General features: G+C 30.9%; 1 protein-coding gene across 8 annotated transcripts in view; it reads left to right on the forward strand.

Moving 5' to 3' along the window:
* The window catches only part of LOC146529690 (zinc finger protein rotund-like), a 135,664-nt gene that overhangs the window by 69,560 nt on the left and 50,215 nt on the right, over nt 1–15,889 (forward strand). The window lies entirely within an intron of this gene.

Genomic DNA, 15,889 nt, shown 5'->3' on the forward strand with positions numbered 1-15,889 from the left:
CCTCAATGTCTTAAAAAAATAAGAAAATGATAGTAGTTTCAATGTGTTGATTTATATTGCATTTATACAAAATCTGATAGCACTTTCTCCGTCATAATATATCAAACGACACGTCTTGGAGTCGTGAACGAAGAATTAATTAGTAATAAAATTACATGCATCATGAATAAAATATTTAATGAATTGAAACATTGAAAAGTTTATGTATAAATACTTTATTATATATTCATAAGTATAAGGCAGGCCACAACCATCCCGCTTAACGCCATCAAAGAATTTCGTTGTTTATCTTTAAAAATAGTGACCGTCGTGGCGTAGAGGCATAAGACTGTGACTGTAACGTAACTGTTGTAGGTTCCATCCCCACTCGAGGAAGAGAAATACTTATTTACGTTTCTATTTCCATTTCTTCGCTTTGATGTCGAGGCAAAGCGCGGCGTTGAGTTCTGCCACTCAACACACAAAGCCTCCAGAATTGGGCAGAAACTGGAGAACGGGGTTTCTTAACACTAGGTTCCTTCTGCTTACCCTGCTGTGTGCGGGATACAGCGTGAAGGTGATTTATTTGATTTTTTATTTTAAAAATAAAATTTACTAGATACCGAGCGTAACTTTTTATTATTTTAGAAATATTTGATATATTTGTAGCCCAAGCTTATGTGATAAAAAAAATACTGGCAAAGATGGCGCAGTTTCAACGCAAAATGATAATGAGCCGGCAGTCACTCATCAAAATTCAATTCGTCAAACGTTGTAGCGTCAGCATAGAATTATTATAAGGGGATTTATTTATTTTTTATTGTGTAATTTAAACGCGATTATTGTGTTACACAAAATAAGCGTGAAACTACAAAAAAATATCTTAAGTTTTTTCAAAAAGAAAAATCTTAAGTTAAAAGTGTAAAGTTAAAAATATCTTAAGTTTCTTCAATGTATTCAGAATCATTATACATTTATATTAGTTTTTCTTTCCCCATCGATTTGCATGATTTTTTTAATTGGTATTCATAATTAAAGTACAATGTAACAATGATTAAATTCAATATTCAATTTAATCACCGTCGTGGCACAGTGCTTATCTGTAAATATGACGATTGTGGGTTTGATTTCGTTATTTTCGTTTTTTTGTTAAGGTAGCAAGACAAAACAAGGCCTTGAGTTTCGCAAAAAATTGATGTAAATTGGGAAATAGAGTGTCTCAACCCTAGGTTTCTAATGCTATATGCTACTTACTTATTATATGTATGTATTAATATAAATAATAAGCTGCATCACAAATTCATTATATCCTCATGCTGACGCTACATACAGAAATTGCAATTAATACTGTATAGAGTTTTTGCTCATCACAATCCACTTACTAAGTCGCAAAACTATAACTAAATTATAGTAATGCTCTCTTAATTATGAATTAAAATTTATATTATAAAATCAATATGGTTTTCGTTGCATAAAACGTAGTCTAGTACGTTAAAATTTTAATATAATTCTAATGACTGTCAGTTTTTATGAAATTGAGGTTTAGTTATGTACATCCTAAATATATCTATTTTGAATTGATATGTATACGAAAAATGTAAATAATACAGTGTTTGTTCTTGATTGAACCTATTTTATAAATATTTTTATGAATTCACATTAATCAGTAAAATAGGTAGTCATGATTATAAATCAGTATAAATTGCAAGGTGCATCTTCAGTTTGAAAGAAAATGCTAATATAATTTGATGAAATTAATGTTAATTATTGCAAATTATATTAGCATCTTCATAAATATTAAATAAAAATTAATTAATGAAATGTTATTTTTGCAATCTTTAGATCCGTTTATTAACTTTCATGTCAAAACTACTCAACCGATTATCATGAAACTTTGTATACATATTTTTAATTATAATAAAGGACATTTATATAGATACGTTTTATTAAAAATATATATATTATTTTTTGTCTATGATATAAAAATAATCAATTTATGCTAGCGAAACTACGTTTGAGTCTCTAGATATATAAAAACCGTTTAGAAATACAAGTGCTTTTATATTTTGCGGGCGAAGCCGCGAGCGGATCACCAGTATTTCATAAATGTTTCCTCGTACTGAATATTCACATATGGTGCGTAATTCATTCACCATATTGGGATCTACCACCTCTACATAATTGACTGCTGCACTAAAAAACAATAAAATTATTTCTGATTTTTTTTTATAACTTCATATTTTTCCCCTTATAGCAGAGTTGGCAGACGAAACCTTGAGCTTATTTCCAGTCCTCATTTTCCTCTCCATTTCAAAATAGATATAGCTTGTTGAGTGGCGGACCTCAACGCAGCGCTTTGTTTGATAGAAGGAGAAAATAAAAATAATTTTGAGAGAATCGAATCCACAACCTTCGAGTCACATGCCATCCCACTATTTGAAATCATACGATTTTTTTATTGAATAATATAAAATATCTGTTATTTAAAAAATAGTCTTAAAACTAAACAATTTAAAGTACAAAATAAATAATCATTAACTTGATGTGAAGTTTCATCAAAACGAGGCAAAGAATGTCATCGCAAAAATGCAGGATGACCGCGAGGACAGACGGACTGACAAAAAGCGGGATCTCCTAATACTTATTGCGATTGTGTAAATTTCGAGATTCCTTAAGGCTTCTTGATATCAGTCGTGTGAAGCCTTTTTGGTTGCGTTTAAATTATTGGAAAGGCGAAAATTTTATATATTAAAATAAAAAAGCGGATCATAACAAGAACAACAAGGGAAAACGAATTGTAATACAAGAAAAAATATATATATATTTCATACGACTATAACTAATTTTATAACTTTTTCTGCTCTTAGAAGGAAAATCTAGGAATTACAATTTTATTAACTACTTATTACCGGTGCCATTTAAGAAATAATATTTCTTAAATTTTAAAACATTTTTCTCATCTTGCCAGAATTTAAATTACTTTTCATCGATATACGCATCTTTAAAAATACGCAAATTATTTAAAATCAGTTTTTACTGATAGATAAAATAGTTGAAGATCAGAGATTACAAATATGGCGTTTAAATAATCGTTGTTCCAATTAGTAATTCAAGAGGAAGGTGTTAAAGGCAAAATCCAGAAGACGGCTAATATAGTAAAGCGAATGGAATTTTTGACACGATATCTTAAGAAAATTATTTTTGCCCTTAAAATTGGGAAAACATCACCTTTCAAATAATAATTAAAACTAGTTAAAAAATATTATTAAACGTTTCTTTAACAAAAATGTTCACTATATCTGTTCCACAACTCCCGTTTGAAATCGCCGCCGACGCCAGCGTTGACGGATTTAAAAAAACCTTTTGTTTCTAATTACAAACAAAATTATATGAAATAGTTTATATTATATAACTTATTATTATTTATCTTTAATTTAATTAACTATTTAAAAAACTCTATGACATTTCATTGATTTTCTAATATTTAGAATAAGGCGCAATTTAAAACTATCCTTGTGCTTTTTCAAGACTTCAGTTTATGTTGACAATGAGTGGGTAAACTAGTGACATATGCCGACTAGGTAACATTAAAATAGATTTTTTAATAATACAAACAAAATGTATGTAGACTTAAATGAACCATTAAAACTTACATTACCAATGCACAAAACGAAGATTTGTTTAAACTTTTACGAAAAGTGGTTCATTGTAAATTCCAAGCAAACAAATTAATATGCAGGCGACGAAAGACGAGGGCGGGTGACTAGTAGTAGTGATAAAAATATTAAAAATAACAGTAGTGCTTCCCTAGCTTTATATTCAACAGAAAATATTTAAAAAAAACCGTCTCCTATAACAAACACCTTGTACTGTGCAGCATATTTCAAATGACCATCATCAGACGAGCGTCAAGGAGTGCGGAATTAAGAGGCGGCAATAAGCTCCAACACTCCGCAAGCGATCATACAAATTTCTATCGTTTTGTCAACCAAACCAGACATGTCAAATATAGCATACAATTCCGCCATACAAAAATAAACCTTACCCAATTGTGAAAAAAGTTCAATTTTGGTATGTTATAGTTATTCTTTTTTACGACTTCCAAAGTAACTCTGCCTGAAATTTTCAAAGAAAATTAGACTGTATTCAGTTGAAGCAAAGTCATTTTTTCAGTAACGATAAAGAATAGTTCAGCTGAATACAGGAGAAGCACTTACAGACATCTATTTATCACGAAATGAAAATCACGTCGAGTTCCGGTCGTGAGGTTCCCAAACGACATTTTTTATTGCGCGCCATTTGCGACCCATGGGTATCTCTAATTTGTCTGTAGAGATTTTTCCTTGTATTCCTGAAGATATTACAGTAGTGCAGCGGATCAGTGGTATCGCGAAATAGTTAGACAACAAAAGCTAAAATTATTAATAATGATTTGAAATTATATATCTCCTAATTATATTTTAATTTCTTCGCTCTGGTAACGAGGCAAAGCAAGCAAGCAAGGCGTTAAGTTTCGCCACTCAACACGCAATGCCTCCAGAATTAGGCGGAAAAGGAAAGAGTGTCTTAACACTAGGTTCCCAGGTTCCCTCTATGTGCGGGATACAGCGTGAAGCTAAAAAAATATTTTCGCAGGTAGGTATATCCTATAGGACGTATAATAAGGTGGGTAAATATAAATAGTGTGGAACGCACGTCGCGCGTCGGCAGGTGAATGCAAGCGCAATTAAAACTTGTCACGGGAACCGTCTGCGCTTATCAACGTTGAGCCATGAAAACTGAGGCGTTATATGAAGAAATCATTTGGAAATTTTGTTCTGTACTAACAATTCGGACTTATTATAAAATTGTTGGAAAGACATTGTGTTATTCTTTAAAGGCTAGGTATGGGAAGCTAAAACCATTTATTTATTTAATAAATTATCAATCATTTGATTATAATTCTCTTTACGCTGACTAAACTAGGATACATTATACGATCACAAGCTCATATAATGTTTAATATCTATATACCTAAAACCGTCGTGGTGCAGGAGCCTACAATTTGATTGTAAAAGCGACAGTTCGATTCCCGCTCGAGCGAATCAATTCCTTTTCTCCTTTTCTATATCTTGAAAATTCAGCAAAAACTAAAAAAAAATAATATGAATCACTAACAAACATACATAATATTATGTATTCATACAAATTTCGTAGCCACAAAAGTCAAGCAAGCGTTAGACATGCAATTTACAATTTTCATATTTAATCTGCAACAACGACCGTTAAACAGTTGACTTATCATTGATAAACGACGCCACATTAGCCCCAACCCGTACTATAACAAACATTTACAATAAAAATAAAGAAACCACAAATATTACCATTAACATTATAATGCTAAACATAATTTAATTTTAATTTTAATTTAGTTGTATAATTTCACGAATTTTTTAAGACATTCCGTGTTGAATATGAGTGGCGGAACTCAACACCTCCCTTTGTCGTAGTTAACAAATCGAGGAAATTAAAATAACTCAATATCCCGAGTGAAAATCGAACCCACGTCCTCCTAACATCATACAAACATAAAAATCCAGTTTAAACGCTATTTTGTCGAAGCCTTATCTTTCAGAATACCTGTAGCCATGTGTAGAGGTATATATATGAAGATTGATAGCGGAAACGAGTAATTGTCTCCTTACTGGCAATTTTAGATATAAAAGATAATTTGACACGCTCTTATAATTATAACATATAATTTATAATGCATGGCTCTTTCATGGTGTTTTAGTTTGTTAAATGTTAAGGTTATTAAAAGAAAGTTATGTGCTTTTTTGTTTGAAAGCTTATTTTTTTTAGTAAGAAATAACAAAGCATATTTAAACAGGTACTTCTGTAAATAATAATATAAAGCTGAACAGGCTGTTGAACGCGCTAATCTCAGGAACTACTGGTTCAAATTAAAAAAATCTTTTAATATTGGATAATTCGTTTATCGAGGAGCGAAGGAGAAGGAGAAAGAGAGAAGCTAGTTGAGGCCGTCTTGGCGTATGGGTACAAGCGTGCGACAGTAAAAACGAGACGGTTGTAGGTTCCCCCTCTCGGGAAAATGAAATACTTAGTATTTTCATTTCTTCCCTCTGGTAACAAGGCAAAGCGCGGTGTCGAGCCCTCGCCCTTAAACACGCAATTCCGCGACAAATCGGCGGAAAGTGGGGAACGCAAGTGTCTTAATGGAAACAGTGCTATAACACTAGGTTCCTGAGTTCCATCCATCTGCTTCGCTATTCTTGCTATGTGCAGGATTCAGTGTGAAGCTTCAGCAAGACAACGCGCAGCGTTAAGATCAACCATTCGACACATAATATCTCGAAAATTTTATGGCGTTTGTGGAACAGTATGGCATAATTGTAGTTTCACTCTACCTACCCTATATATTTAGCTAAACTAAATTTGAATCCATATCAATCGCATTAGACACGTACCAAATGCACGATGACGGCGTCAAAAAATTTAATGCTAAATTGACAGTCGTGACTCCAATCTTTGCTTCTGCAAATAATTTCGGGCGACACCTTTTTTCATTTTCATTCACTTATTGTCAAAATCACTTTTCTATTGTTGAAGCTGAAAATTAGTAAAAAATTGTGCAATATCTATATCAAATAACATTCGTTTCAATGACACTATCTAGATAGTTTTTAAAATGTGCCTTTAAAAAATATGCTTAACTTCCTTAGCAACCAGCCCAATCTTATTTTCTGGTGGTAAAGATAAAAATAAAAATTTTAGAAAAAGTGTCAAAATTTTTTACGTAGCAAGTCTCGAATCCGTCGTCCTCTTGGAAAACATACATTTTTTAAATCTTTCCTTTGTAGTTAGTTATATGCTTAAAGTATTCATAATGATAAACATGACAAAACAATTTGATGTCGAAACTAATATTAATATATATTATTTTTATATCGCACTGTATAATCAACTGTGGGTACGCTTAACCCAACGCCGAGCATCGAATGGAAATGGAAGCTGCATTATATATAATTCATGCAGACCCTGTTCCACTGCGCCACAGGGACCATTTTTTTTAATTCTCGTTGTATTCGAGACATTGTGTGGCTCTAATGAACATCACTTTGGCTTGTTACCAATGTGGGAATCGAACCCACAACCCTCGCGTTTACCATTACCAAGTAGCTGTTCCAGTGCGCCGCAGTATTAAAGCCGTAGCCTTTTAATTATATATATTGAGTTAAAGAGCTTACTCCCTCGCGTGGTCCTCAGCGACCACAACCGCATCTTGGGTCGCATGTCATCTAAGATTAGGAACAAAGCTATATTAATACTGTGGAATATATTTAAATGCAATAATAATAAGTTATATCTAATTTAAATATACTAGTGATTGATCTCAGCGTTGGTTGTATAGGATCAAGATTTTTTGAAATGATTTTTTACTATGTCACTATAAAATAATTGACTTTTTAAAATATTTAATAAAATCTAAAAAAACGCTTCATTCGAACATAGTACATAGTCTACATATAATTACCATGTTTCTTAGATTTTATTACATAGTAACAGAAAGTATTCTTATTTGTTTTAAATAAATACTTTTAAGTAAATATTTACATTTAAAGACAGAACAAATAGAGTCAATGGTACTACTGTAATTAAGCAGCTGTTTAAATTTACATATTATGTTTAAATAAAACACATATGTACATACACACGTAAATAAATAAAGTAATTTATACAAAAACACAATTTAAGGAGGAATTTGTACCACGGCATTTGTGAAATACCGACTAGATAAACATTTTAATAAAATTCAGGTATAAAAAAATAAAAAAAATATTGATTGGCCTTATTAAAATATTTTTTATAATATATTTCCATAAAGAAATCGTCGCCAGTTGTGTATATAGCATCTAAAAAAGCCAATAAAAATGTGGTCGTTGATTAGGTCCCCACTCAGGAGATTTTTTCATTCCCCTACTATCTAGTAAAGCGTTAAGTTCCACCACCCAACACAATGTCTGGACAATTAGGCAAGTGGGAATCGAACTAACAACCGTCTCGCTAACAATCGCGCTGTTATGCGCCTGGGCTATGAGGGCCTACACATTCATAACTAAGGTTTGAGAAACTTTTGATCCATATATAAATTTATAAAATAAACCAAATGTAAATAGTATTTAACTTTAGACCACGAGCTTATTTTAAACATAAATATTACGTATAAATTTCTTGATTTCACTCACAAACGATAAAGCCCCCCACAAGGAGCTTGCGGTCGCTGAGAAAGCTCTAAGATATTTTAAGGTAGGCTGTGATACTTTCCAAATTGTTTTGCTTAAATAATTAAATGTTATTTTAACATTGTGCGTATTATTATGTATTGTTAATTTTGATTTTAAAAAAAAAATGTTACAAGTTTAGATATTAACTATACTGTTTTTTCTATTTTTCTACTATAAAGATGAAAAATGCATTTAGTTGTTAATCTCCAGAAAGTGAGGAACGGAGCGGCCTAAGGCTAGGTTCCATATAACTACCCTGATATATGCAAGATACAGGCTGAAGCTAAAAAACACTGTGATTTTTTCTACTACTGATACCAAATCCAAAATTAAAGATTAGTGATAAAACACAACCCAACATTTATTTTCCCACAAAGTAATTACGTGTAAGTCCCTACATATCATCTTATTCATAAAGAATATCCTTAAGATATTCCATTCAGATATTTACCTTAATATCCTAGATTGCATTCGAAGCATGTACAAAAAGGGGTGCAGGTTCGACACCGTGTCTATAAGAATGCATCTGCATAATAGGCGTTGCGGTGCGAACGCATTGAAAAGCTTGGATAATCCATCATTATTATATAACTAAATCAGTGTTGGGATAAAAATGTCGATATGTGGGTATTGCTGTTTCTATCTATCGTTCTATCTTTTATTTTTTTTAAATATAAATTTGATATATTTATTAATTATTTTAATTATTCATATCAATATTCTCCCAATTGCATGGTTCTATAACATTTAAGTAGTACTCAATTAACTTAATTGAGCTAAATTAACAAAGAAGTAAATAATCAGTTTACATTAAAACAGATCATTGTAATTTCTAATTTAAATTAATTATTTACATTTATATTCATCAGTTCAGTTCAATTCTTTGATTATGGTATTTTGAACGTGCCAATTGATTTATATTCATGGAATATCTTTAAACGGTGTTAAATTATTCTTCAATAATTAAAATAGCGTGACTAATTTAACAATACCTTACTAACCGATTTTTAAATTACGAAGATAAAATTAACCACAGTTAAAATACATAGTTAAACGTGACGATTCTGAAATAAAAACTTTACTAAAGGTGATTGTAGATATTTATATACTTACATTAACATTACTCGGGATGGTGAAATGTAGAGAGTGGTTTTGCATTTTCCTCAATGTGGAACTATATCTTATTTCAAAGCAAAATAATCCTGTACAAAAACACTTAATTTCCCTACATATTTTTATCGATATCGGCAAACAAACACCAAACAACCCTACACCGTATAAATCAAACAACAGATTGATGGTATTATGTCAACATGCTAAATCATAATGCGTTATTTTGCATAATAATCGTAATGCTTGTCAATTATTGAATAAAACATTAGCCACAAGCGATCAATGTATGTGAGAAATACCTCTAACTACGAGGTGAGGTACTTAAAGTAATTTGTCATTGCTAAAAATTTACTTATGCAGATAGGTTCCTAGGATTAGATACAAAATTTGCATGAAGAAACATTTAGTCTTCTCGACGTGGGAATTGGGAACGGTTACGTTTTGGGAAGTAATGATCGAGTGTGTCTTTTGATAGAAATTTATAATTAGGTTGAGGATGTATAATATAAAGAATATTTTTAAATGTAATTAATATTTAGACCAAAGGAATAACTTTTTTTAAATAAAATAATATTTTTATCTTACGTTTATGCCGAAAATGTAAGTACCGAATAAGTTTTTTACAAATTGAATATAAAAAATTATAATTTTGTCAAAAACGAGTACTATTCTGTTATTTTTCTGAATTCAATGGTATAAACTTTATGTCATTAATATAATATAAAATATAAATAATTGGTAAATGATTGCAAACAAAGTATTCTGTCATCACACTCTCTTAATGTCTGGTAACAGTCGCGGTAAAAATACTACGGAGTTTTCGTTTAGTTACGTACTTCAAGCCTACACATTTTTAATGTCTGAATTTTTTTACCTTTTTTAATATTTTAGAAAATCTATATAAATTTGTAACGTAGCTAAAAGTGAAACAAAGGCTCTTGTAAGAAATCGTCCACGAATTGCGTGTTTGAGTCACGCTACATTAAAATTTAATACGTTTTATAAAATATTTTTCCATTCTTAGTTTAAAAACAAAAGTATAAAAAATAAGTACTTTTTATATTTTATTGTCTTGCACATATAAAACAAGATAAACGCCATTATTAGCAAACTGAAGCCACAGACCAAAAGAATCAATAATCCAAACATAACCATCCAATGACAAAGGGAAGAATAGGTAAAAGGATTTAAATCGTAACAAGAAGTACTTAAACCCTTTCGCGCCCCCCACAATAGATCAATACCCAATAATCTTATAATAGATATTGGTGGGGTCTCATAGACGTATTGAGAGTAATCGAAGGGTTGTTATCGGTGCCAAGCCGATTTGCTTGACAGCTGTTGTTGTACTTAAATTTGCAAATCAATAAATACTTCAATATTTTCACTAATCGATTGTATTTACTATAATAATAATGAAACAGTCATAGCGCAGCGGCTTCTGATTGCTCTGAATGTCACGACGATTATGAGTTCGATTCCTTACTTACTCGGTGACGAGATAAAATGTGACGTAGAGATCCGCCACTCAACGTCCCATGTCGCGAAAATTAGATAATGCTTGGAGAACGGACTGTCCTAGCACTAGGTTCTGTCTGTCTGTAGAATACGACAATATTTTTCAAAATAAGAAGAGCAGGTGCAATTATTTGTATAATTGAAACATATTAGGTAAATAAATAAATGATGTATTTTCATATTTTATTAAAAGTTCAAGGTTGAATGTACCGATAGATAGAATATTTTTTTTAGAGTACTTAGTGTTAGGACTCTCAAGGGACTCTCTAGGAAATCTGGAGTTAAAATTCTCAGTTTCCCAATGTTTGCCCAATTTTCATGACATTGTATTCTCAGTGCTCAGTGCTCACTCATCACTGGATCAGACTTTATCTTCTTACTGGAGCGAGGAAATGAAATGAATTGTTTCGCTAAGTCATTAATGTCCCTAGGGACATTAACAACCTATCCAGATAAGTATATATTAAAAACACAGTTAATTATCACTACATTACCTATACAAGATGTACTGTTGTATGAGTAACTTACACAAATGCCAAAGAAAGTTCCATACTATTAAACAGAAGTACAGATAAAGGAAATAATATAAACGCGCTACACTGACTCGATCGGTTAGCCAACGCGACCGCAAATAACAATCGCAGCAGTTTTTACAGAGACGCAAAAAATATCCAATTTCATAGAAAATCGTCAGTTCAAAGATTGGTCGCACGCGCCGGTGTCAATCTTTGTCATCAATACAATCGTCAATAGCTTTATGATATTACTAAACCTTTTATTTGATGTACGAAAGGCAACAACGTCAGACATTTTGTTACTATCGCCCTTATTTGTATGGATATAAGAAATATTTGTTGTATAGATATTGTCATCATTGTATCTATTGATGAAATATAATATTTTATAGAAGGGGTACTTCTAATATATAAAGGTAATTGTAGAATCGACCATTTGAACATAAATAATTTGATCTCTGCAATTATGATTTCTGCAATCAGACATATAAAATTTATATGATATATGTATGTATTATATGTGGAAATTACAGACATTTGTGGATTCGATTTCGTAATAAATTTACATTTTATCGAAATTAGTTCTAGTCATTAATTTTATATATTCAATTATGTGTACATAAATTGAAATTGTCTGTAGAAAAATATATAATATTCTAGAAACACACTTGAATACATATTTATTTTATGCGTAATTGCTAATTATATGCATTAAATAAAAGTGCGTGATCGAATCACCTGCCCGTTAATGTTTCCTTATTTTAGAAGACATTTTAATAGCAGATTACTATATAAATTTATATGTTGCGTGTTGTTGCACTTTTGACTTTAATAAGCTCACAGCTAATGATACTTATGAATATATTTTTATCAATTTTTTCCTTAACTTAACCTCAAAGTATATCTATTTCCAAATCAAAAGGAATAATATCTATTAGTTCAAAATAACATTCTAATTCATAACGAGTTTTGCAAAGACATGCATCTTAACCAACAATGAATCTAATTAATGCAAGCGGACATCCCTACAGTTCTCACGATTTTTTTAATTACAAGAAAGCAGATGTTTTGTTCCGCGATAAAAAATAATGCTTCCGGGGGCAGAAAAAATATCCTAAATATTCATCAAACAAAGAATAATCAACGATGACGAGCATCAAAACCGGAATTCAATTAGAGATACAATAGAAATTGTTTGTGGGGACCAATTTCTTGTTCAAGTCTTTAATTATTCACGTAAAGATTCGCTTGAAACGTCTCACACGATCGCAAAAGCATCACTAATGACACTCACAATAGACACAAAGGAAAATAAAAAAAACCTGACCCCCCAAAACTTATGAATCAAATTAAAAATTCCACTATCCTTAAAATAAAGCTGAAAATAAACACACATACTCAAAGAGACAGTATTAGACTTTTATATGCAAAAGAGTATGCAAAATTAGTGGGGTGACCGAAACAGGCTATGCAAATCACCGTGCGAAGTTAAAGTAAAAAACAAATAATGAAAAAACCGCTTCTATCGGTGAATGATAAATATAAAAACAATTTTGCATTGTCTAGTCACTTGCATATATAATGAGAAGTACAGGCCCAATACACTCCCCTTGTGGTACTCCTTTCTCACAGTCTAAGATCAGTATGCAAATGACGGATACTACTTAATCTTTTATTTTAATGGCATCGTATTGTAGTAAATCTACTCAAGTTTTGTGGGGTAGGTAAGATGAGAAAAAGTGGAATAAAAAAATTAATGATGCAACGTATGCAAATGCCGCTGTGTCTTCACTTATGGGAATATTGTGTTCTGGGGTGAGATTGGAAAGAGAATCCGTTATTTTTTTTCTATTTGATTTTATGATGTATGTTACTTTTTATACATTTTTTGTTCTTAGATATGACCTTCGTAATTTACCTATAGTAAAATTAGGTAATATCAAGGTTGCATTACATTGATTTCATATATTGATTGTGTATATTTATTGTATCAATTGGGGCGCAATTGCTAAGGCCATGCAATTTTAAGTCTTTTTTTGGAAATTGTCAAATAAAATCTTGAAGTATTCACAGCCAAATCATGAATTGAATAACCATTAATTTTAATAATTATATTCCTATAAGTGAAGATACAGCAGTATTTGCGTATTTTGCATCATTTTTTTTTGTTCTTCTTTTTCAACTTACCTCACAAATATCAATAAAAGTGTAAACAGACAATTTATAAATGTTATGTAAATAATTAATAAATATATTTAAAATTTATATCTACGCATAAGTCCTAATTAAGAAATCTCGATCTTTTAATTTATTATTAGTCATATATCATATACAGTATACCAATAAAAAATATTTCTCACCTCTAGGATAACAATCATCCTATACCACTCTATTTCGGAATATTTAACACTCTTTTCGCATTTGCCTTTACTAACAATATAAACATTTGATTATAAAAAAAAAATATTTGTATGCTTTAATTGTTTAATAATAATGAAACGTTTCTTTTTTACAGGTATGTACAAAAAATCCTTATCATCATTATAACATAGAAGGTAAGTAGCCGAAGATAAATACGTTTCAATGAGGCACATTTCTATTTTATTTAAGTAGTGACATCTATTGAGCCAAAGGTGAAAACGATAATTTTGTTCCATGGATCTTCGATAGATGGCGTTAGATGTAAAAGTATTACCTGTTAGTAACTATTGACTTTTTTATTAAATTATTTTAAATTAGTTATCTAAATTAAAAAATACTACTATATACGCTATTATTCCAAGACGTTATATTTACTTGATAAATTTTTAAAATAGTATTTATGTATAGCTCTCAAACTCGTACTAAATTAAATGCAAAAAACCGGTACATATTATCTTATATCCAAAATATTCATCATTATTATTGCTTTACATAGTTTTTATTGCTTCATTAATTCTTGTAATCCGCTGACATATACCAATATACATATTTGCCAATTAATTAATTTATGCAGAAAAAGAAATATAAATTCCTACATTTACCTTTTCCCTACTAACGTAAATAATATAAGCCCGAGACATAGATATCTATAATATTGCTGTAAATATAAAAACAACCATAATAATACATTATTCCATCAAGTATTACCCTCATGCGCGGGCGCAACTCGCACACTACGAGCGCGCACGCACACACGCGTACACGTATGAAGAATGGATCGCGGGCCATGTGGTAGTCGTCGGAGTATTTTGACGAATTCCGAATAGATTACATGTGCGTTGTAACGGGATGGACATTTAAATTTTTATTTTGCATTTTCAATAAGCGATAGAAGCACAAAGAGTATTAGTAACTTCTAATCACAAATTACTAATCTTACAAATTCTAATCATTAATATAATTATGTAGAAATTCAAAACTTTTTTAATAATCAAAAATAAGTGATTCTATCTTTTTTAAAAGCAACACTGTTTTTACCAGATTCATGACTACTTAGCATAATTTACAGTACTTATATAAAAAAATATAATATGCTTTTAATTTCTATTTGAAGGCATGTGTTTCATTTATAGTGCCAAAATAACTCTGATAAAAATTATGATAATACATTTTTCTTCTCTCCTACTATTAAGATGCTCTCTATGTAAGGTACACAGAGTTAAATAGACTACAAAAATTTATTATATGACAATTCATAATAATTGTGTTCAATAATTAATTACAGGAAAGGTTAATTCAAACAATTCCATTTTCTAAAAAAAAAGAACAGAAACTTCACTTTGAAACAAGCATTAGTGCTACCCCAGCCGCAGACGCGTACACGACGCCCCGCGCGCATGCGGGAGGGGGAGGGGGGTACACGAAACCTGATTTTCGGTCTATTCTGACCTTGTGGCGGACATATTACATCACAACAATCTGTAATGCCTTATTTAAAAGCCATTAGAAACAAAAATCAACTATAAATCTCGTCAATAAAGTCCGAAATTGCTTATTCAATTAAAAGGCTTCTTAGATCGTTGTTGAGCGTTGCCATTGCGGGTACTATTCGGCAGTTGCCAAGTAAGGTTTTTCCGGATAAGTCTTTCCGCATTTATTTTGTTGGTTCAGTCGTTTTCTTCTCTTTGTTTATCTCACCATTGTTATTTACTAACATCTCTAGTAAGGTGTTTTCGTATTGGATTTAATTAATTTTTATTTTATTTATTATTTTTTAATAATTAAGCTAATTTTATTTGATGACGCATTAGAACATTATGAACATGGGTCCGAATCTCGAAGAGTGGGTTCGAATCCAAACTATAATAAAATGCAAATAAATATAAAAGCATTCTTTTTAGCGTACCTTACAAATATACGTTTGCAAGTTAGTTTTCAAAGTTTCCATGTAAATGTACATATATAGTACTCATTATTTGTTTAGGTGTACAAATGTGATAATAGAGAGTTGAGTCTCTATAATGTATTCGTGCGTGCCAAAAAGATATATGTAGATTT

Source organism: Heliconius melpomene, chromosome 18 (genome assembly GCF_056956725.1).
Source record: "Heliconius melpomene rosina isolate 202511_hmr_F chromosome 18, ASM5695672v1, whole genome shotgun sequence".
Taxonomy (NCBI): domain Eukaryota; kingdom Metazoa; phylum Arthropoda; class Insecta; order Lepidoptera; family Nymphalidae; genus Heliconius; species Heliconius melpomene.